This window comes from Hyla sarda, chromosome 5 (genome assembly GCF_029499605.1).
Source record: "Hyla sarda isolate aHylSar1 chromosome 5, aHylSar1.hap1, whole genome shotgun sequence".
Classification (NCBI taxonomy): Eukaryota; Metazoa; Chordata; class Amphibia; order Anura; family Hylidae; genus Hyla; species Hyla sarda.
In genome coordinates, this window is record NC_079193.1 from 252387801 (window position 1) to 252412309 (window position 24509).

General features: G+C 45.8%; 1 long non-coding RNA gene across 2 annotated transcripts in view; it reads right to left on the reverse strand.

The window, feature by feature from the left end:
• Positions 1-22528, reverse strand: part of LOC130272797 (uncharacterized) — a 38583-nt gene extending 16055 nt beyond the window's left edge. For both annotated transcript variants that reach the window (XR_008843751.1, XR_008843750.1), the window contains exon 1: positions 22370-22528. This is a non-coding gene — a long non-coding RNA (uncharacterized LOC130272797). The remainder of the gene's footprint in view (positions 1-22369) is intronic.
• Between the last annotated feature and the right edge of the window lie 1981 nt (positions 22529-24509).

The following is a 24509-nucleotide window of genomic DNA, read 5'->3' on the forward strand; positions in this document are numbered from 1 at the left end:
AGATGCATGGAACACTGAGTCACAAACCCTTTGCACAATTTTGGATCCCCTTCATACTTTTTCGGGAGGGACAGACGTAGCTTGGAGCCAACGGAGACCACGGAAGCTGCAGACACTGAAGAAGTCACAGGAACAGGATGAGGCTGCTGCGGCTGTTGAACAAAGAGGAGCTGCTGCATCATGGTGGATAATTAATTCAACTGTGGATCCGCTGAGCTTGTGTGGATGATGACTTGGGTCATACCAGGGAGAGCGAAGTCTAAGGTGCCGCTGGTTTTCACCAAAGCGGGATGGACTTGCTGTGGCAGGCGGCACCTAGAACATTACCCCTGATACGACTCGTCCACACATGCTGCCGAAGTGAAGCATGGCACAGGAAGGATAAGGCAAACTCGTAGTCGGGGATAAGTGGGAAGGTCAGGACAGGCGGCACTGGAGCATGGTCAGGAAGCATAGCAAGATGGTCTGGTACACAGTATGGCAGAACACAAGCATGGAATGCTTTCTCTAAGGCTGTGGGGCACAAAGATCCGGCAGGGGTAAAAGGAATTTCAGAAATATAGGGGAAGGAAACAACAAGGACCAATTATTGGCATACTGGCCCTTTAAATTTCAGAGAGGCAGGGATGCACGTCAGCAGGCAGGAAGAACAGAGGAGACACAGGGACGATGGGGAAGGTAACGGGCAGTGGGCTGGGCACGATCACATTGCGGGATGCGAATCGCAGTGCAGACCGCGCCGGCCAGCGGAGAAAGAGTGCGTCCGGGGCCAGCATGTCTGGCCGCGGTGAGACTCCTAACAGATATTATTAATAATAATAATAATAATAAATATTATTATTATTACTATTATTGTAATTATTATTATTATTATTTTTAGAGCACCAACATATTCAGTTTACTTTGCTGTCTCTGATGTTGTTCTGACTACACCGTCAGTTATTACACCTCACCCAGCAACCCTGGCTTATCCCATTGTAAGTTGAGTAGGGGACTACGGTCATTATTTGACAGAATCCCCTGCTCCACATACGGTACACAGTTTCCATGGTGCTTTATGCTGTAGCGGGTACCACAGAAACTACTGTGAATGAGGATGTCTATTCATTGCCTATAAAATATTGTGCACAGCTAAACTGTGTCAATCTGTGTACTGTAGTCAGTGCAAAGGATGTCATGCTGGTGCACTGCAGCACCAAAACTCTTGCGTGACATCTTTGGTGTTGGTTACATCGGTGCATCAAATTTATTTCTAAGGGGAAGAGGACCTGACAGCATGGAGGGCATCTGACAGTTAAGGTCAGTCAGATGAAGAACATGGCAGTAGGGTCATTAGCCCCCTAATGGCCAGGCCATTTTACACCTTAGGACAAGAGCGTTTTTTGAACATCTGACCACTGTCACTTAAAACATTAATAACTCTGGAATGCTTTTAGTTATCATTCTGATTCCGGGATTGTTTTTTCACGACATATTCTACTTTAACATAGTGGTAAAATTTTGTGGCAACTTGCATCCTTTCATGATGAAAAATCCCAAAATTTGATGAAAAAATGAAAATTTTGCATTTTTCGAACTTTGAAGCTCTCTGCTTGTAAGGAAAATGGATATTCAAAATACATTTTTTTGGATCACATACACAATATGTCTACTTTATGTTTGCATCATAAAATTGATGAGTTTTTACTTTTGGAAGACACCAGAAAGCTTCAAAGTTCAGCAGCAATTTTAAAATTTTTCACAAAATTTTCAAACTCACTATTTTTCAGTGACCAGTTCAGTTTTGAAGTGGATTTGAAGGGTCTTCATATTAGAAATACCCCATAAAAGACCCCATTATAAAAACTACACCCCCAAAGTATTCAAAATGACATTCAGTAAGTGTTTTAACCCTTTAGGTGTTTCACAGGAATAGCAGCAAAGTGAAGGAGAAAATTCAAAATCTTCATTTTTTACACTCGCATGTTCTTGTAGACCCAATTTTTGAATTTTTGCAAGGGGTAAAAGGAGAAAATTTTTACTGGTATTTGTAGCCCAATTTCTCTCGAGTAAACACATACCTCATATGTCTATGTAAATTGTTCAGCGGCCGCAGTAGAGGGCTCACAAGGGAAGGAGCGACAAGGGGATTTTGGAGAGAACATTTTTCTGAAAAGATTTTTGGGAAGCCCCTAGGGTGCCAAAACAGCAAAAAAAAAAAAAAAACACATGGCATACAAGTGAGCCTTAATACCCCACAGGTGTTTAATGACTTTTGTAAATGTAAAAAAAAAAAAAAAATTACGGAAAATGCTTGTTTTCCCAAAAATTTTACATTTTTAAAAAGCCCAATTTCTCCCGATTCAGAAAACACTCCATATGATGGTGAAAAGTGCTCTACTGGTGCCCTACAGGTCTCAGAAGAGGAGTAGTCACATTTGGCTTTTTGGTAGCAAATATTGCTCTGGGGGCATGCCGCATTTAGGAAGCCCCTATGGTGCCTGAACAGCAAAAAAAAAAACACACGGCATTATATTTTGGAAACAAGACCCCTTGGGGAACGTAACAAGGGGTAAAGTGAACCTTAATACCCCACAGGGGTTTCAAGACTTTTGCATATGTTAAAAAAAAAATTACCTAAAATGCTTGGTTTCCCAAAAATTTTACATTTTTACAAAGGGTTAAAGCAGAAAATACCCCCCAAAATGTGAAGTCCAATTTCTCCCAATTCAGAAAACACCCCATGTGGGGGTGAAAAGTGCTCTGCTGGCGCACTACAGGTCTCAGAAGAGGAGTAGTCACATTTGGCTTTTTGGAAGCAAATTTTGCTCTGGGGGCATGCCACATTTAGGAAGCCCCTATGGTGCCAGGACAGCAAAAAAAAAACACATGGCATTATATTTTGGAAACTAGACCCCTTGGGGAACGTAACAAGGGGTAAAGTGAAACTTAATAACCCAAAGGGGTTTCACGACTTTTACATATGTTAAAAAAATAATAATAATTTTACCGAAAATGCTTGGTTTACCAAACATTTTTCATTTTTACAAAGGATTAAAGCAGAAACTACCCCCCAAAACTTGAAGCCCAATTTCTCCCGATTCAGAAAACACCCCATAAGGGGGTGAAAAGTGCTCTGCTGGCGCACTACAGGTCTCAGAAGAGGAGTAGTCACATTTGGCTTTTTGGAAGCAAATTTTGCTATGGGGGCATGCCACATTTAGGAAGCCCCTTTTGTGCCAGGAAAGCAAAAAAAAACCACATGGCATTATATTTTGGAAACTAGACCCCTTGGGGAACATAACAAGGGGTAAAGTGAACCTTAATATCCCACAGGGGTTTCACAACTTTTGCATATGCAAAAAAAATATATATATAATTTACCTAAAATGCTTGTTTTCCCAAAAATTTTAAATTTTTACAAAGGGTTAAAGCAGAAAATACCCCCCAAAATTTGAAGCCCAATTTCTCCCGATTCAGAAAACACCCCATGTGGGGGTGAAAAGTGCTCTGCTGGCGCACTACAGGTCTCAGAAGAGGGGTAGTCACATTTGGCTTTTTGGAAGCAAATTTTACTATGGGGGCACGCCGCATTTAGGAAGCCCCTATGGTGCCAGGACAGCAAAAAACAAAAAAAACACATGGCATTATATTTTGGAAGCTAGACCACTTGGAGAACGTAACAAGGGGTAAAGTGAACCTTAATACCCCACAGGGATTTCACAACTTTTGCATATGTAAAAAAAAAAATTCACTAAAATGTGGGTTTCCCCACAAATTTCACATTTTTGCAAGGGTTAATAGTAGAAAAGACCCTCCCAACATTTGTAACCCCATCTCTTCTGAGTATGGAGGTACCCCATAAGTGGACATCAAATGCACTACGGGCGAACTACAATGCTCAGAAGAGAAGGAGTCACATTTGCAAACTTTGCTGAAATGGGGGGGACATGTCGCATTTAGGAAGCCAGGACAGCAAAATACCCCCCACATGGCATACCATTTTGGAAACTAGACCCCTTGAGGAATGTAACAAGGGGTAATGTAAGCCTTAAAGGGGTATTCCAGGAAAAAACTTTTTTATATATATCAACTGACTCCAGAAAGTTAAACAGATTTGTAAATTACTTCTATTAAAAAATCTTAATCCTTTCAGTACTTATGAGCTTCTGAAGTTAAGGTTGTTTTTTCTATCTCAATCCTCTCTGATGACACCTGCCTCGGGAAACACCCAGCTTAGAAGAGGTTTGCTATGGGGATTTGCTTCTAAACTGGGCATTTCCCGAGACAGGTGTCATCAGAGAGGATTTAGACAGAAAAGAACAACCTTAACTTCAGAAGCTTATAAGTACTGAAAGGATTAAGATTTTTTAATAGAAGTAATTCACAAATCTGTTTAACTTTCAGGAGCCAGTTGATATATAAATTTTTTTTCCTGGAATACCCCTTTAATACCCCACAGGTGTTTCACAACTTTTGCATATGTAAAAAATAATATTAATTTTTCACTAAAATGTGTGTTTCCCCACAAATTTTACATATTTACAAGGGTTAATAGCAAAAAAGACACCCCACAATTTGTAAATACATTTCTTTGGAGTAAGGACATACCTCATTTTTTGATGATTTAGGCTTGACGGGTGCACAGCAGGTTTTGCTTGAGTGGGAGCGCAGTCAGGGACCTTGATATGGAGCCAGGATGTGGGACCCCCCCTCAAGGAGCGTTAATGGGGGGAGCACTGAGCCCTAAAATAGGGGAACACTATGGGGGACAACGGGCCGTAACTGGGGTAGACAGGTGGGGTACAGAGGCCCGTAATATGGGGTACAGTAGGCCAGAAAATTATAAAACATAATAAAACAGGATATGTTCCCAGAATGATGACCCAGAGCAAAGCCAAAACTAAAAAAAATATGCCCGCCCCAAACCCTATGCTCTGAATCATCATTCTGGGAATGTGATGTGTGTGGCCGTCCCTAACGTGCTGCCTCAAATGCGCACCCGCTCAGGTGGAGAGAGAGCGCTGCACATTTGAGGCAACATAAAAAAGTCCCCGATGATAGTGACTCAGTAACCTATGACCCATTTTTGACAAAACACCCCCAGAGGTCTTATTAGGGTTTTTTTTTTTTTTTTTAAGGTTTTTTTGCGCAATTTAGTGATTTATGGGGGTTATATTTTGGAATGTACACTGGACTTGGTACATTGGTCAAATCATGGAAAATTCAAATAAAAAGGGAAAATTTAGGGCTCCATGAAAGTGTGATACTCCCTGAAGCAGCCTATGCAAAGGCCCGGATTATCTGGGCAAGGGTCACACTGAATGGTGGTGTCCCTCCGTCTCCCCTTCCTGTAACACACTCTGCATTTTTTCTGGGATCGTCCCTTCTTTCCACTGGGGGAGGGGGGACGGGGGAACCTCACCTGGAAAGTGTTGGCCTGGGACGATCCTGGCATCTTTAACTCCAGACCCTTGGGAAGTCCGGCCTGATCAGGAACCTTTGGACTTCTTCTTGGTACTGGAGGAATGTCCCTGTGTTGCCAGCGTACTGGGATAGTACAAAAGCGTTGTACATGGCAACCTGTACCAAGTAGACCGCAACTTTTTTGTACCATGCCGTGTTTTCCACATGGCGTTGTATGGCTTGAGGACTTGATCTGAGAGATCTATCTTATCCTTATACTTCACCAACAACAGGTTATCATGGGTGAGGGCACGGGACTCACCCTTGGGGATAGGCGTCTTAGCAAAATTTAGAGGGAGGCCTCTCTGGTTCTTCCGCACGGTCCCACAAGCGGACGTGGATCTGGCGGAAAGGGATTTGAACAGAGGGATGCTGGTATAAAAGTTATCCACGTACACGTGGAAACCCTTATCCTGCAATGGGTGCACAAGGTCCCAAACGAGTTTCCCGCTAACACCCAGAGTAGGGGGACATTCTGGGGGTTCAATACGGGAATCTCATCCCTCATATACTCTAAACTTGCAAGTGTACCCGGAGGTACTCTCGCAAAGTTTGTAGAGTTTCACACCATACCGCGCCCGCTTCGAGGGAATATACTGGCGGAAGATGAGTCTCCCCTTAAAACTGATGAGAGACTCATCTACCGAGAGGTTCCTGAACGGTACGTAGCCCTCCAAAAATTTGGCCCCCTTCCTTTGTAAAGCCGGTCATGGGCGGGATCACCTCGGGGCGGACATGTCGCATTATCTGCATAATGCAGGCATTTCCGAATGGCCTCGAACCGCCTCCGTGTCATCGCCATACTGGAAAGCGGGGTCTGATAGAGGACGACCCCGCTCCAGTAATGACGAGCACTTGGTTTTTTGTCCAGGCCCACATGCAGCGTGAGGCCCTAAAATGTCCTCATTTCCGCTGCATCAATGGCGCGCCATTCATTGGGCCTGGCCAAAAGCGAATCAGGGTGGGGGGCAATGAACTGCTGGGCATACAAGTTTGTTTGCTCCACCATGTGATTGACCAAGCAGTCACTGAAAAAAAACTTAAAAAAGTCCAGATCAGTGAAGCCAGCATGGTCAATCCGGATTCCTGAGTCGCCAACAAACTCAGGAATCCGTGGCTGATAACCCTCTGGGGGGCTCCAGACAGGGTCACCGGAAGGGGGCTCTGGTGCACTTGTCTGGGGGGGCCGGACTCCTATTACGAGCGGCATTGCCACTCGTACTAGTGTCGGCCACTGGGTCACTCTCATGGGGGGTGCGTGGTCTCGCCTGGCGGCGTCTCCGCCGCCGTACAGGGAACTCATCATCACTACTAGATGATGAGGAGGGCGAGGAATAACACAAAAATGTAGGATCTTCCTCGTCCTCACTGGCAGATTCGGAGTCGGAGGCTAAAAAAGCGTAAGCCTCCGCTGCCGAAAATGCCCGGCGGGCCATCGCCTTTTTTCTACGGTGGGGGTGTGTGTGTGCGGGGGGGGGCGGTGAAGTATGTAGTGTGTGGTGCTTGGTGTAATAACAGTAATAGAAAAAAAAGCTGCGGCCCCAAAAAAAAGGGGTGGCAAACAAAGCTCCCTGAACCCCTAATAGGACTCGGGGTAAGCGATCAGACCCTAATAGGACCCTGGGGAACCTATTAGGTGGTCAGGGTTTTTTTTTTTTTTTTTATAAAAAAAAAGCTGCGGCCAAAAAAAAAATGGATGGCTCACGCAGCTCCCTGAACCCCTATTAGGACCCGGGGTCAGGGATCAGACCCTAATAGGACCCTTTTTAGGACGTATTTTTACTTTTTTTTTTATTTATTTTTACTTATTTTACTTTATTAAATCCTACCTGTCCCTGCAATCCACTGTTCCTATTTTCGAAGGCTCCTGAGGGGGCTCCGGAACTCTGAGGGGGGATCCACGGTCTTCTCCTCACTGCTGCACCCGCTGACTGAACACAGAGAGCGGGTGCAGCAGCGGGAAGGGACCGTTAACCCCTCCTCTGCCGGACTGCTATTGGCTGGACGATCGACGGCCAATAGCAGCGTTGCTGGGGCGGTGACAGTATTGTCACCGCTCCCCAGCAACGGCAGTTGATTGGCGGTGAATTGTACACCGCCGATCACCATTTATTACCGGGTCCCGAATGACCTGAATCGCTTGCGTGACCGCCGACATGCGGGGGTCCCGGGACCCCCCTAGGCATTTGCACGGCATGCCTGCTGAATGATTACAGCAGACATGCCGTTCCGATCTATGCCCAGCGCGCGGCAGAGACCGGAGAAACACCAGGACGTTCTGGAACGTCCTTGGTCCTTAAAGCCCAGGGTGCGGGGACGTTCCAGAATGGCCTTGGTCCTTAAGGGGTTAATAGTAGTGGGCATCACTGCTAGATAAGTGGGCAAAGAATTGAAAAATCAACATCTAGTCCTAAAATAGAATCCTTCAGCAGCTGCCTGCTACAGTGGTCTTCTTAACCACTATTGTTTTAGCATATGTCACATTCCTACAAAATAACTTAACCCTTTGGGGACAGAGCCCATTATGACCCTAAGGGCGGGAGCCTGTTTTGCAAATCTGACCTCTGTTACTTTATGCATTAATAACTCTGGTATGCTTTTACTTATAAATTTGGTTCCATGTTTGTTTTTCAAGACATATTCTACTTTATGTTAGTGGTAAGTTTTCATTGATATTTGCATCATTTCTTGGTGAAAAATGTGAACATTTCAGGAAAAATTTGAAAATTTAGCATTTTTCTGCTTGTAAGAAAAGGGGACATGTCAAATAAATTATATATTGATTCACATATACAATATGATAACTTTATGTTGGCATCATAAAGTTGACATGTTTTTACTTTTTGAAGGCATCAGAGGGCTTCAAAGTTTAGCAGCAATTTTCAAATGTTTCACAAAAATTTCGAAATCTGAATTTTTCAGGGACAAGTTACGTTTTCAAGTGAATATGAGGGTCTTTATGTTGGAAATCCCTTATAATGGACCCCATTATGAAAACTGCACCCCTCAAAGTATTCAAAATAACATTCAGAAAGTTTGTTAACCCTTTAGGTGTTTCACAGTAATAGCAGCAAAATGGAAGAGGAAAATCCAAATCAAAATTTTTTTACACTAACATGGTATTGTAGCCCCATTTTTTTCATTTTTACAAGGGGTAAAAGGTAAAAAGGTCCCCCCAAAACTTGTAATTCATTTTCTCTCAAGTAAGGAAATACCATATGTGGATGCAAAGTGCTCTGTAGGTGCACTAGAGGGCTCAAAAGGGAAGGATCAACAATGGCATTTTGGAGAGCGAATTTTGCTGAAATGGATTTTGTGGGGCATGTCACATTTAGGAAGCCCCCATGATGCCAGAACAGTGAAAAAAAAAAAAAAACACAAGACACACTATTTTGGAAACTATACCCCTCAAGGAATGTAAAAGGGGTAAATTGAGTCTTTATACCCCACCGGTGATTGACAAACTTTCACTAAAATGGGACGTGAAAATTTTTATTTTTAACACTAAAATGCTGGTGTTACCCCAAACTTTTCATTTTCACAAGTGGTAATAGGAGAAAATCCCCCCCAAAAAAATTTGTAAAGCCATTTCTCTCAAGTAAGTTAATACCTCATATGTGGATGTAAAGTGCTCTGTAGGTGCACTAGAGGGCTCAGAAGGGAAGGAGAGACATTGGGCTTTCAGAGAGTGAATTTTGCTGAAAGGGTTTTTTGGGGGGGCATGTCGCATTTAGGAAGCCCCCATGATGCCAGAACAGCAAAAAAAAAAAACACACATGGCACTCTATTTTGGAAACTACACCCCTCAAGGAACGTAACAAGGGGTAAAGTGAGCCTTAACACCCCACAGGTGATTGACAAATTTTCGTTAAAGTGGGACATAATATTGAAAAAAAAAATGTTTTCAATAAAATGCCGGTGTTACCCCAAATTTTTCATGTTCACAAGGGGTAATAGGAGAAAATGCCACAAAAAATGTGTAACCCCATCTCTTCTGATTATGGAAATACCTCATATGTGGATATAAAGTGCTCTGCAAGCGAACTACAATGTTCAGAAGAGAAGGAGTGTCATTGGGCTTTTGGTGAAAGAATTTGGTTGGAATAGAAGTCGGGGGCCATGTGCATTTAAAAAGCCCCCGTGGAGCCAGAACAGTGGACCAACATGTGACCCCATTTTGGAAACTACACCCCTCATGGAATGTAATAAGGGGTGCAATAAGGATTTACACCCCAATGGCATTTGACAGATCTTTGGAACAGTAGGCTGCGCAAATGAAAAATGTAATGTTTCATTTTTTTGGACGACAGTTCAAAAAATCTGTCAGACAACAGTGGGGTTTAAATGCTGACTGCACCACTTGTTACATTACCTGGAGGGATGTAGTTTCCAAAATGGGGTCACATTTGGGGGGGGGGGGTTGTCCACTGTTCTGGCACCATGAGGGCTTTGTAAACGCACATGGCCTTCAATTCCAGCCTAATTCTCTCTCCAAAAGCCCAATGGCGCTCCTTCTCTTCTGAGCATTGTAGTTCGCCCGCAGAGCACTTAACATCCACATATGGGGTATTTCCTTACTCAGAAAAAATGGGGTTACAAATTTTTGAGGGCTTTTTTCCTATTACCCCTTGTGAAAATGAAACATTTAGGAAACACCAGCATTTCAGGAAAAAAAACACATTTTTAATTTTCACATCCAACTTTAACAAAAATTTGTCAAAGACCTGGGGGGGTGTTAAGGCTCACTATGCCCCTTGTTACATTCTTTGAGGGGTGTAGTTTCCAAAATGGGGTCACATGTGGGTGTTTTTTGTTTTGCATTTGTCAGAACTGCTGTAACTATCAGCCACCTCTGTGCAAATCACCAATGTAGACCTCAAATGTACATGGAGCTCTCTCACTCCTGAGCCGTGTTGTGCGTCCGCAGAGAATTTTACGTCCACATATGGGGTATTTCCGTACTCGGAAGAAATTGCATTACAAATTTTGGGGGTCTTTTTCTACTTTTACCTCTTGTGAAAATGAAAAGTATGGGGCAACACCAGCATGTTAGTGTAAACATTTTTTTTTTTTTACACTAACATGCTGGTTTAGCCCCTAACTTTTCCATTTCATAAAGGGTAAAAGGAGAAAAAGCCCCCCAAAATTTGTAAAGCAATTTCTCCCAAGTATGGGAATACCCCATATTTGGCCCTAAACTGTTGTCTTGAAATATGATGTGGTTCCCCACCACTGAGTTAGGAAACAGACTCTAGCTCAGTGTTTCCCAACCAGTGTGCCTACAGCTGTTGCAAAACTACAACTCTCAGCATGCACTGACAGTCGAAAGGCATGCTAGGAGTTGTAGTTATGCAACAACTGGGGAAGAACAGTTAGGAGACCGCTAAGTCCTGGCATGCTGGGACTTGTAGTTTGGCAACACCTAAAGGGCCAGATGTTGCAGCACTACAACGCTTATCATGCTTTGCTGTCAGGGCATGCTGGGAATTGTAATTTTTCATCATCTGGAGGTCTACAGTTTGGAAACCACTGTATAGTGGTCTCCAGACTGTGCCCATCCAGATGTTTCAAAACTACAAGTCCCAGCATGCCAAGACTGTCCAGGCATGCTGGGAGTTGTAGCTCTGCAACATCTGAAGGGCCAGTTGTTACAGAACTACAACTCCCAGCATACCTGGACTATCTGGGCATGCTGAGAGTTGTAGCTTTGCAGTTTTGCACCCCCTTCCGCTCTGCCTGGACTTCTATGGGTGGGCAGAGCAGGGGATCAAAACTTACCAATGGAAGAGCGGGGTCCTGACTGACCAAAGGCAGGGGATTGGATGAGGTGGCATTCCTGTCACCTCACTCCCATCCTTAACCTCTTCAGGACATAGGGCGTATGGATACGCCCTGCATCCCGAGTCCTTAAGGACCGAGGGCGTATCCATATGCCCGTGGGAATTCCGGCCCCCACCGCTAGCCGGTTGGGGACCGGAGCCGGATGCCTGCTGAAACCGTTCAGCAGGCATCCCGGAATATCGCCCAGGGGGGTCATTATGCCCCCCCATGTCGGCGATCGCCGCAGATCGCTGGACAATTCAGTCCAGCGATCTGCGGCGATTCCGGGTCAATCGGGTCTCCAGTGACCCGGTGACCCGGAATTACTGGCTGTTCGGGGCCGTCTCTGACGGCCCCGAACAGCCAGAGCCTGCAGGGGTGAGGTGGCACTGGTGCCACCTCACGATCGCCCTGATTCGTCGGACGGATTACCAGCCGACCAATCAGGGCGCCTGCTGCGGGTGTCACTCCCGCACCCGCTCCGCCCCTCTTCCGGAGGACGTGAGCGAGTGCGGGACGTGCACCCCGGGTGCTGGGGACCCCGATCCCCGGCGTCAATGTTGGGATCGGGGCCCCAGGAGCAGCGGCGGCGGCGGTGACGACGAGGGACTGACTCCTGCTGTTGCTTAGCAACAGCTCCCAGCATGCAAAAAGGGCAAGCTGGGAGCTGTAGTTATGCAACAGCAGGAGGCAGACAACCAAAACTCCCAGCATTCCCTTATGGGCATGCTGGGACTTATGGTTTTGCAACAGCTGGAGGCACATTTTTTTATGGAAAAGTGTACCTTCAGCTGTTGTATAACTACAACTCCCAGCTTGCACAAACAGCTAAAGTGCATGCTGGGAGTTGTAGTGGTGCATCTGCTGGTTGCATAACTACAACTCCCAGCATGCCCGTTGGCTGTCGGTGACTGCTGAGAGTTGTAGTTTTGCAACAGCTGAAGGCACACTGGTTGTGAAACTCAGAGTTTTTTTTTACCTAACTCAGTGTTTCACGACCGGTGTGCCTCCAGCTGTTGCAAACTACAACTCTCAGCAGTCACCGTACACCATGCACCGTACATGCTGGGAGTTGTAGTTTTGCAACAGCTGGAGGCACACTGGTTGTGAAACACTGAGTTAGGTCACAAACTCAGTGATACATAACCAGTGTGCCTACAGTTGTTGCAAAACTACAACTCTCAGCAGTCACCGACAGCCAACGGGCATGCTGGGAGTTGTAGTTATGCAACAGCTGGATGTCCCCCCCCCCCCAATGTGAACGTACAGGGTATACTCACATTGGCGGAGGATTACAGTAAGTATCTGGCTGCAAGTTTGAGCTGCCGCAAACTTTCTGCTGCAGCTCAAACTACCAGCGAGAAACTACTGTGAACCCCCCGCCCGTGCGACTGTACCCTAAAAACACTACACTACACTACCACAAAAAATAAAATAAAAAGTAAAAAACACTACATATGCACATACCCCTACACAGCCCCCCTCCCCTCCCCAATAAAAATGAAAAATGTCTGGTACGCCACTGTTTCCAGAACGGAGCCTCCAGCTGTTGCAAAACAACTCCCAGTATTGTCGGACAGCCGTTGACTGTCCAGGCATGATGGGAGTTTTGCAACAGCTGGAGGCACCCTGTTTGGGAATCACTGGCGTAGAATTCCCCTATGTCCACCCCTATGCAAGTCCCTAATTTAGGCCTCAAATGCGCATGGCGCTCTCACTTTGGAGCCCTGTCGTATTTCAAGGGAACAGTTTAGGGTCACATATGGGGTATCGCCGTACTCGGGAGAAATTGTGTTAAAAATTTTGGGGGGTATTTTCTGCTTTTACCCTTTTTAAAAATGTAAAATTTTTGGGAAAACAAGCATTTTAGGTAAAAATTATTATTTTTTTTTTACATATGCAAAAGTCGTGAAACACCTGTGGGGTATAAAGGTTCACTTAACCCCTTGTTACGTTCCCCGAGGGGTTTAGTTTCCAAAATGGTATGCCATGTGGTTTTTTTTTTGCTGTCCTGGCACCATAGGGGCTTCCTAAATGCGGCATGCCCCCAGAGCAAAATTTGCTTTCAAAAAGCCAAATGTGACTCCTTCTCTTCCGAGATCTGTAGTGCGCCAGCAGAGCACTTTTCACCCCCATATGGGGTGTTTTCTGAATCAGAGAAATTGGGCTTCAAATTTTTAGGGGTATTTTCTGCTATTACACTTTTTAAAAATAAAACATTTTTGGGAAAACAAGCATTTTAGGTAAAATTTTTTTTTTTTTTTTTTTTTTTACATTTGCAAAAGTCGTGAAACACCTGTGGGGTATTAAGGTTCACTTTATCCCATGTTACATTCCCCGAGGGGTCTAGTTTCCAAAATGGTATGCCATGTGGTTTTTTTTTGCTGTTCTGGCACCATAAGGGCTTCCTAAAGGTGACATGCCCCCCAAAAACCATTTCAGAAAAACGTACTCTCCAAAATCCCCTTGTCGCTCCTTCGCTTCTGAGCCCTCTACTGCGCCCGCCGAACACTTTACATAGACATATGAGGTATGTGCTTACTCTAGAGAATTTGGGCTACAAATACAAGTAACAATTTTGTCCTTTTACCCCTTGTAAAAATTCAAAAATTGGGTCTACAAGAACATGTAAGTGTAAAAAATGAAGATTGTGAATTTTCTCCTTCACTTTGCTGCTATTCGTGTGAAACACCTAAAGGGTTAAAACACTTACTGAATGTCATTTTGAATACTTTGGGGGGTGTAGTTTTTACAATGGGGTCATTTATGGGGTATTTCTAATATGAAGACCCTTCAAATCCACTTCAAACCTGAACTGGTCCCTGAAAAATAGTGAGTTTGAAAATTTTGTGAAAAATCCGAAAATTGCTGCTGACCGTTGAAGCCCTCTGGTGTCTTCCAAAAGTAAAAACTCATCAATTTTATGATGCAAACATAAAGTAGACATATTGTATATGTGAACCAAAAAAAAATGTATTCGTAATATCCATTTTTCTTACAAGCAGAGATCTTCAAATTTAGAAAAATGCTAAATTTTCTAATTTTTCATCAAATTTACGGATTTTTCACCAAGAAAGGATGCACGTATCGACAAAAATTTACCACTATGTTAAAAATTTACCACTATGTTAAAGTAGAATATGTCACGAAAAAACAATCTCGGAATCAGAATGATAACTAAAAGCATCCCAGAGTTATTAATGTTTAAAGTGACAGTGGTCAGATGTGCAAAAAACGCTCCGGTCCTTAAGGTCAAAATGGTCTCCGTCCTGAAGGGGTTAAGGATGATCGGGGCTGTCTCTGATCACCTCTGATCATCCCTATTTTCCAAGCTATCAGGTCATCAGAGACCCAGAATTGCCGCAAATCGCCGATCTGAATAGGCAATGTCACGGGATGCCTGCTGATAGATATCAGCATTAGTGATGTCGCGAGCATAAAATTTTCGGTTCTCGAACCACGAACGCGAACATCCGCAAAAGTTCGCGTACCGGCGAACCGGGGGAACCGGTATTGACTTCAATGGGCAGGCGAATTTTAAAATCCACAGGGACTCTTTCTGTCCACAATAGTGATTTAAAAGTTGTTTCAAGGGGACTAACACCTGGACTGTGGCGTGCCGGAGTGGGATCCATGGCAAAACTCCCATGGAAAATTACATAGTTGATGCAGAGTCTGGTTTTAATCCATAAAGGGCATAAATCACCTATTATTCCTAAATGGTTTGGAATAACGTGCTTTAGCCCCCTTTAGGCAGCACATAGAGCCCCCCTTTAGGCATCACATAGTTAGATTCCCCCCTTTAGACAGCACATAGATTCACCCATATTAGGCAGCACATAGTTAGATCCCCCCTTTAGGCAGCTCATAGATTCCCCCATGTTAGGCAGCACATAGTTAGAGCTCCCCTTTAGGCAGCACATAAGATTCCCCCATATTAGGCAGCCCATAGTTAGAGCCCCCCTTGAGGCAGCACATAGTGGGATTTGAACAAGGCCCCAGCGCCGCAAGGCAGCAGTGCTAACCTCTGAGCCACCATGCTACCCTTAGCATACATCTAATATCCACGGTTGCAAAAATGGACAGAGATGTCAGCAGAGAGTACCTGAAAAATTAGTCATGTACACATGCCTGAAAATTTGGTATTGTTGCAGACGCTTCTGTAGCAGCGGCCATAAAAATTGCAGCACCATAACAATTGCAGCAGCAGAGGCCAGAAAAATTAGCCATGTACACATGGATGAAAAATCAGGTATTGTCGCAGCTGCATCTGTAGCAGCAGCCAGAAAAATTGCAGCACCAGAAAAAGTGCAGTAGCAGAGGCCAGATAAATTAGGCATGTACACCTGGCTGGAAAATTTGGTATTGTCGCAGCTGTAGCAGCGGCCATAAAAATTGCAGCACCATAACAAGTGCAGCAGCAGAGGCCAGAAAAATTAGGCATGTACACATGGATGAAAAATTGGGTATTGTCGCAGCCGCAGCTGTAGCAGCAGCCAGAAAAATTGCAGCACCATAACAAGTGCAGCAGCAGAGGACAGAAAAATTAGGCATGTACACGTGGCAGGAAAATTTGGTATTGTCGCAGCTGTAGCAGCGGCCATAAAAATTGCAGCACCATAACAAGTGCAGAAGCAGAGGCCAGAAAAATTAGGCATGTACACCTGGCTGGAAAATTTGGTATTGTCTCAGCCGCAGCTGTAGCAGCAGCCAGAAAAATTGCAGCACCATAGCAAGTGCAGCAGCAGAGGCCAGAAAATTTCTGTTTGTTTTGCCAGGCAGAAAGTGCCCTAAAACATTGCGGCTTGAACCCTAGTTGGTGGTGGATAAGTCACGCAAGTCATCCGGCATTCAGAGTTCAAATACAGCAGCGTGTGGACCATTTTCAGGCCAAGGCAGCTCATCTGATCAGGCCTTGTTCAGTCAAATGTATCGCCCAGTGTCAGTCCCTTCGGGATCCATCCCTCATTCATCTTGAGAAAGGTGAGGTAATCCAGACTTTTTTGACCAAGGCGACTCCTCTTCTCAGTGACAATACCTCCTGCTGCACTGAAGGTCCTTTCTGACAGGACACTTGAAGCGGGACAGGCAAGAAGTTCGAGTGCAAATTGGGATAGCTCAGGCCACAGTTCAAGCTGACAGACCCAGTAGTCAAGGGGTCCATCGCTCCACAGAGTGTCGATATCTGCGGTTAAGGCCAGGTAGTCTACTACCTGTCGGTCAAGTCGTTCTCTGATGGGGGTGGACCCCGAAGGGCTGTGGCGATGCGTAGGACTTAAAAAGCTCCGCATGTCCTTCATCAACAGCATGTCTGTACAGCTTCCTGTCCTTGCCGGTGTGTTCGTGGGAAGAGGAGGAGGATTACTTTTACCTCTTCCCCTGTTAGATCCCTGTTGTGCTGTGACATGACCCTTATACGCTGTGTACAGCATACTTCTTCATTTATTTTGGACCTGCTGAATCCTTTCTGCCTCGCTGTAATGTGGTAACATGTCAGGCACTTTATGTTTATAGTAGTGTGGACACCTAGTACAAGTCGTTCTCCTTCATCCTTTTTATACGAGGGTCCTTCAACAGGCACGACAGCATGAAAGAACCCATTTGCACAAGGACGGATGCCGAGCTACTCATGTCCCGTTCCTCGTCCTCAGTGATGTCAGGGAAGGTATAATCTTCTCTCCCCCAGCCATGTACAACACCACGGGGACAAGATAGGTGACAAGGAGCACCCTGGGATGCCTGCTGTGGTTGGTCTTCCTCCTCCTCTTCAAAGCCACATTCCTCCTCTGACTCCTCCTCCTCTTCCAGTATTGCCGCAGGTCCAGCAAGCGATGCTGATAAGACTGTTTCTGGTGGTGATGGTGTCCTCAACTCTTCCTCTTCACGCTCATCTACTGCCTGATCCAGCACTCTTTGCAGTGCACGCTCCAGGAAGAAAACAAACGGTATGATGTCGCTGATGGTGCCTTCGATGCGACTGACCAGGTTTGTCACCTCCTCAAAAGGACGCATGAGCCTATAGGCATTGCGCATGAGCCTCCAGTAACGTGGCAAAAAAATTCCCAGCTCCGCAGATGATGTCCTAGCACCCCGGTCATACAAATATTCGTTGACGGCTTTTTCTTGTTGGAGCAGGCGGTTGAATATTAGGAGTGTTGAATTCCAATGTGTCGGGCTGTCGCAAATCAAGCGCCTCACGGGCATGTTGTTTCGCCACTGAATATCTGACAAGTGCGCCATGGCGGTGTAGGAACGCCTGAAATGGCCACACACCTTCCTGGACTGCTTCAGGACAACCTGTAAGCCTGGGTACTTGAGCACAAAGCGTTGTACAATCAGATTACACACATGTGCCATGCACGGCACATGTGTCAACTTGCCCAACCTCAATGCTGCCAACAAATTTGTTCCGTTGTCACAAACCACTTTGCCAATCTCCAGTTAGTGCGGAGTCAGCCACTGGTCCACCTGTGCGTTCAGGGCCGACAGGAGCGCTGGTTCGGTGTGACTCTCCGCTTTGAGGCAAGTCAACCCCAAGATGGCGATACACTGCCGTATCTGGGATGTGGAATAGCACCTGGGGAGCTGGGGGGGGGGTGCCGGCGATGTGGAGCAAGACGCAGCAGTGGAAGAGGACTCGGCCGAGGAGGTTATGGAAGAGGATGGAGTAGGAGGAGTAGAGGAAGTGGCAGCAGGCCTTCCTGCAAGTCGTGGCGGTGTCACCAACTCCTCTGCAGAGCCACGCATTCCATGCTTGGCAGTCGTCACCAGGTTTACCCGATGAGCAGTGTAGGTGATATACCTGCCCTGACCATGCTTTGCAGACCAGGTATCAGTGGTCAGATGGACCCTTGCACCTACACTGTGTGCCAGACATGCCATAATTTCCTTTTGCACAATGGAGTAAAGGTTGGGGATTGCCTTTTGTGCAAAAAAAATTTCATCCGGGTACCTTCCACTGCGGTGTCCCAATGGCTACAAATTTTTTAAAGACCTCAGACTCCACCAGCTTGTATGGTAAAAGCTGGCAGGCTAGCAGTTCCGACAAGCCAGCTGTCAGACGCCGGGCTAGGGGGTGACTTTGAGACATTGTCTTCTTGCGCTCAAACATCTCCTTGACAGACACCTGACTGTGGGCAGATGAGCAGGAACTGCTCAAGGCGAGAGACAGAGAGGCGGACAGTGACGACTGATTTTATTTAACAGCCAAAAAAGGTATTTTTTTTTTAATTTGCACAACTGTCACACCTAATGTGATTTGCACTAGGGTGACACAATTTGCCCTGCAGGCAGGAAAAATGGCAACTGTGACATGAACTAACAGTGACGGCTGATTTTATTTAACAGCCAAAAAAGTAATTTTTTTTTAATTTGCACAACTGTCACACCTAATGGAATTTGCACTAGTGTGCCAATGTGCAAAAAAAACTTGCCAGCAGAGTTCCCCTTTTATGCAGTGGTCCCCAACCAGGGTGCCTTCAGCTGTTGCAAGACTAACGGACTGATATCTTTCAGCCCTTTGAATTCTGTAGTAGTTAGTTGCTTTAAAGAAAAAAAGCTTGCCAGCGGAGTTCCCCTTTTAAGTAGTGGTCCCCAACCAGGGTGCCTACAGCTGTTGCAAAACACACGGACTGATATCTTTCAGCCCTTTGAATACTGTAGTAGTTAGTTGCTTGAAGGAACTTAAGTTTGATTCTGGAGTACCCCTTTTAAACAGCGGTTCCCTCCCAACCAGGGTGCCTCCAGCTGTTGCAAGACTAACGGACTGATAACTTTCAGCCATTTGAATACTGTAGTAGATAGTTGCTTGAAGGAACTTAAATGGGCACTGTCATGAAGTACAAAAATTGATATGTTGTAGTACTTAAGTACTACAACATATCTCTAATATACTTTAATTAAAAAAAGTGATTTTAAACAAGTCTAAAATCACTTTTAAATTCGGCCACTAGGGGTCGCCCTCCTAGTGGCCGAATGCATTCAGCAGTGACGTCACCACTGAATTTTGACTAATTTCAGCCTGGCAATGAGTCGAAATTCAGGCACTGCTGTGCTCGCTCCCGCCTGTCAATCAAACAGGCAAGAGCGAGCACGCTGATAGCTGGGGCTGCGCGCTTTGGCCAGCAACACTGGCCTTGCGCGCGGCCTTGCCCGCCCACCCCCGTTACCCTGTCCGGAGGCAGCGCTAGCACTCATTGCTGCGCTGATCCTCCGGATGGGTAAGTCTGATCTGAGGTCTTATATTAGCCGGTGTGAGGTGGACGCATGGATCTACGGGCGCAAAAAACCACCTCACACCGGCTGTAATATCGTGCACGGCAGGCCGGCGATGCTCCTCTACTCCTCCTCCCTGGATAGCACATGCACAGCTAAACAGGGAGGAGGAGACCCCGGAGCTGCCTGCCGTGCTATTGTCAGATCGTCTATGCAGCGCTCCTGACAGGAGCGCTGCATAGACGATCTGAGGGCGGAAGCAAGCGCCCGGAAAGGCATCAGTGACGTCGTGCCTGCTGGGAAGCACTGCTTCCTGCCCTGCTTGATAGAGCAGATTTAGAAGCACTAAATCTGCTCTATTAAAGCGATTTAAAATGTTTTTAAAGCCAGGTAGGGGGTTAGGGCTAGATTATTAATAGGTAGGGACATATTAGATTATATATAACTTGGTGGGAGCTACACTTTAAGTTTGATTCTGGAGTACCCCTTTTAACCAGCAGTTCCCTCCCAACCAGGACTGATATATTTCAGCCCTAAAAAGGGCTTTTTTGGGTGCTGTCCTTAAAGCAGATGTTACACTAGTGCTTTAGGAGTAAACTGGACCCTGAATACACCACCTAGCAGCAACCTAGCTATCGCTTTCCCTATACAGCAGGAGCAGCTTCTCTAACCCTCCACTTCCTAAGCCTGCAGCATGCTGAATGAGGCTAAAATGGCGTCCGTGCAAGAGGTAGGAGGGTCTGGAAGGGAGGGACTGCTGCTGATTGGCTGTAATGTGTCTGCTGACTCTGACTCACAGGGTCAAAGTTTACTGCAATGTTAAAGTATAGGGGCGGATCGAACTTCACATATGTTCACCCGGCGATGTGAACGCGAACATGCAAAATTCGCCGGGAACTGTTCGCCGGCGAACAATTTGCGACATCTCTAATCAGCAGTAATCCCGGTCCGATCACCGCCTGGCAAGCAGGTACGCCCTCTATCCTTAAGTACCAGGACATATACGCCCTCTGTCCCCAACAGGTTAAAGGGGTACTCCACTGGAAAACATTTATTTTTTTTATTCAACTGGTGCCAGAAAGTTAAACAGATTTGTAAATTACTTCTATCAAAAAATCTTAATCCTTCCAGTACTTTTCAGCTGCTGTTATGATCCACAGGAAGTTGCTTTCTTTTTGAATTTCCTTTCTGTCTGACCACAGTGCACCTTGGAATTGTGTGACACTGTGCACTCCACCATTAATACGAGAAGCAGCAATTATGACCAATCACAGTACATGTTGTTGGCCAAGGGCTTATAGTAACATGTCTGGAATTGTGCACATCTGGTACAAACACTGCATGCTTTTCTGCCTAATCCACTTCTTCCTAAATGGTCACTCCATCTCTCTCCTTTAATATGTGTATGCTAAAGCACTGCCATGCACTTGATGAATCAGGGTAAGAGAAGCCACACAGCGAGTCGGTTACTGTTCTGTATTGATCGGCAAATTAACTGGGCAACATAGACAGAGACAATAGTAGGAACACTGCACTGCTTTTAGAGAATATGACATGGCTGCGTGGCTCATGTCATAAATTTGTTGGTTCAGTGATTTCTAAAAATGTATGTTGGCTTGAAAAGTTTCCTAGCATGTTTGGGAAAAGCAAGCTCTGCACATTTCAGCTGTTCTTACATGGCTAGAGGACTCCATACATAATAGTTAAAATTTGACTGACTTTGGTGGGACAGGATGACTGTCTAATATGTATAGAGATTATCTTAAATAAATAATGAGAGCATTGATGGTGTAGAGACTTGGGAAAGCTTAAAGGGGTACTCCGGTGGTCAACGTGTTTTTCCGTTTGTGACTTACCCTATTTATTTTGTTTCATTTCTATTCTTGTTGTTTAGCCTATTCTATTTCCGTTCTTTGTTGTCTTTTTATCCCCCACTTTGTTTTCCTATCTTTGCTTCTATTTCCTGTTTCTTGCTGTGCTGAAAACTACAAATCCCAGCATGCCACATGCCTTGCTGGTTTGGGGCGGCTCATTATTTTTTTTGTTTGTTACGCCCTTTACCCATCCTACTATTTTACCGGGTCAGCCCCCTTATACACAGCACACTAATATAATCAGCCTTGGTTGGGATACACTGTCATACACACAGAAAAGGGACTACAACTCCCAGCATGTGTCATTCAGGAGTCTTCAGTCTGTGGTATAACACCAGCATGCTGCCTCTGTAGTCTCCTGGGGGTTGTAGTTCACCACACCTCTGTAAGGCATACACCAGTGTTTCCCAACCAGGGTGCCTCCAGGTGTTGCAAAACTACAACTCCCAGCATGCCCTGACAGCCTTTGGGCATGCTAGGAGTTGTAGTTTTGAAACAGCTGGAGGCACACTGGTTGGGAAACACTGGTGTAACATGATGTGTATGCTGAATAGGCTAGAACAGTGTTTCCCAACCAGTGTACCTCCAGCTGTTGCAAATCTACAACTCCCAGCATGCCCAAAGACTGTCAGGGCATGCTGGGAGTTGTTGTTTTGCAACAGCTGGAGGCACACTGGTTTGTAAACACTAGCATACACACACACACACACAACAGGGGCTACAACTCCGAGTATGTGTCATTCAGGAGTCCCCCCCCCCCTCCCCCTTCACATATAGGGGGAGATTTATCAAAACATGTGCAGAGGAAAACTTGCCCAGTTGCCCATAGCAACCAATCAGCTTGCTGCTTTCATTTTTATGAAGGCCTGTGAAAAATGAAAGAAGCAATCTGATTAGTTGCTATGGGCAACTGGGCAAGTTTTCCTCTGCACATGTTTTGATAAATCTCCCCCATAGAGATCATTCCCAGTATGAGATTTATTCCCCTGCAGTCCATACATCCCCAGCCCGTGCACCTTCTCATCCTCCCCTTCACTTATCTTCTCTGTGTTCTTTCTCCTGTGCAGACCTGCGTCCTTAGAATACAGAGCAGGGGGAGGGGAAGTGAGGAGCTGTGTACCCAGCTGGATGAGATGAGGGGGCGTGGCTTATTTCTCCTCATGCAGACAGAGAAAAAAAAAGCTATGACATCTTGTCCACAACAGACTCAGAACTGTGGACAACAGTAAAAGAAAACCCTTTGAACTACAGAACTTCCTGCCAAACAAACAGGTAAGAAAAACACACACATGCTGCCAAAACATATAACACATGTATATTGCAAAAAAACTAAACTTACAAAGAAGAGGCCATATAGTCAAAAAATTAACCACCGGAGTACCCCTTTAAATTCACACAAATGTAACTGTGTTTACCAGATCAGGTTGTGTATTAATGATGAAAGGCAAAGATGCTGCCCTTCCTGATTTTCACAACTATATAACAATACCAAAATTATTTAACCCCTTAAGGACCAAGGGCGTACAGGTACGCCTTTGCTCTCTGGTACTTAAGGACCAAGGGCGTACCTGTAAGCCCGTGGGAATTTCGGTCCCCGCCGCGCGCCGGACGGGGACCGGACCGGGGTGACTGCTGATATCTATCAGCAGGCAACCAGCACAAAAGCCCAGGGGGGTCATCAGACCCCCCCATGTCAGCGATCGCCGCAAATCGGAAGTGAATTCACACTTGCGATTTGCGGCTATTCCGGGTCACACGGGTCTATAGTGACCCGGTGACCCGGAAAATAAAGGGGATCGCGGATGTCCTTGACACCCACGATCCCCTTGAAGCAATAGGAGTGAGGTGGCAGGGGTGCCACCCCTCCTATCTCTGCTATTGGTGGTCTAGACGCTACCACCAATAGCAGATCGGGGGCGGGGGGCTTTATTTTCGGTTTCCCCATTCTGCCCACCCACAATAGGCGGGGCAGGACGGGGAAACCGACAGGGACCGACGCCGAAGATCCACTTACCCATCGGCGACGGCAGCAGGCGGCGATCGGCGGCGGCAGAGGGCGACGATCGGCGGAAGAAGAGGACGGCGACGCAGCTCCCTGGATCCGACGGAAGCCGGTGAGTTACTTAGCAACATCTGGAGGGCTACAGTCTGAGACCACTATAGTGGTCTCTAAACTGTAACCCTCCAGATGTTGCAAAACTACAACTGCCAGCATGCCCAGAGAGCTGTTTAGGCATGCTGGGAGTTGCAGTTTTGCAACAGCTGGAGGTCTACAGTTTGAGACCACTGCACAGTGATCTCTATACTGTGCACCTCCAGATCTTACAAAACTACAACTGATAGCATGCCCACACAGCAGTTTGCTGTCTGGGCATGCTGGGAGTTGTAGTTTTGCAACATCTGGAGGTCCACAGTTTGGAGACCACTGTGCAGTGGTCTCTAAACTATAGCTCTCCAGATGTTGCAAAACTGCAACTCCCAGCATGCCTAAACAGCAAACAGCTGTCTCTGCATGCTGGGAGTTGTAGTTGTGTACCTCCAGCTGTTGCATAACTACATCTCCCAGCATGCCTTTCGGCGATCAGTACATGCTGGAAGTTGAAGTTATGCAACAGCTGGAGGCACACAGGTTGGAAAATACTGAGTTAGGTAACAGAACCTAACTGAAGGTTTTCCAACCAGTGTGCCTCCAGCTGTTGCAAAAGTACAACTCCCAGCATGCATTGTCTGTCAGTACATGCTGGGAGTTGTAGTTTTGAAAAAGCTGGAGGTTTGCCCCCCCATGTGAACGTACAGGGTACATTCACACTGGCGGGTTTACAGTAAGTTTATTACTTCAAGCATGAGCTGCGGCAAATTTTTTGCCACAGCGCAAGCTCCTAGCGGTAAATTCACTGTAAACCTCTGCCAGTGTGAACGTACCCTAAAAACACTACACTACACTACACTAACACATAATAAAGGGTAAAACACTACATATACACCGCCTTACACTGTCCCCCCAAAGAAAAAAAAAAACGTATTGTACAGTAGTGTTTCCAAAACAGAGCCTCCAGCTGTTGCAAAACAACAACTCACAGCATTTCCGGACAGCCACTGACTGTCCAAGCATGCTGGGAGTTTAGCAACAGCTGGAGGCACCCTGTTTGGGAATCA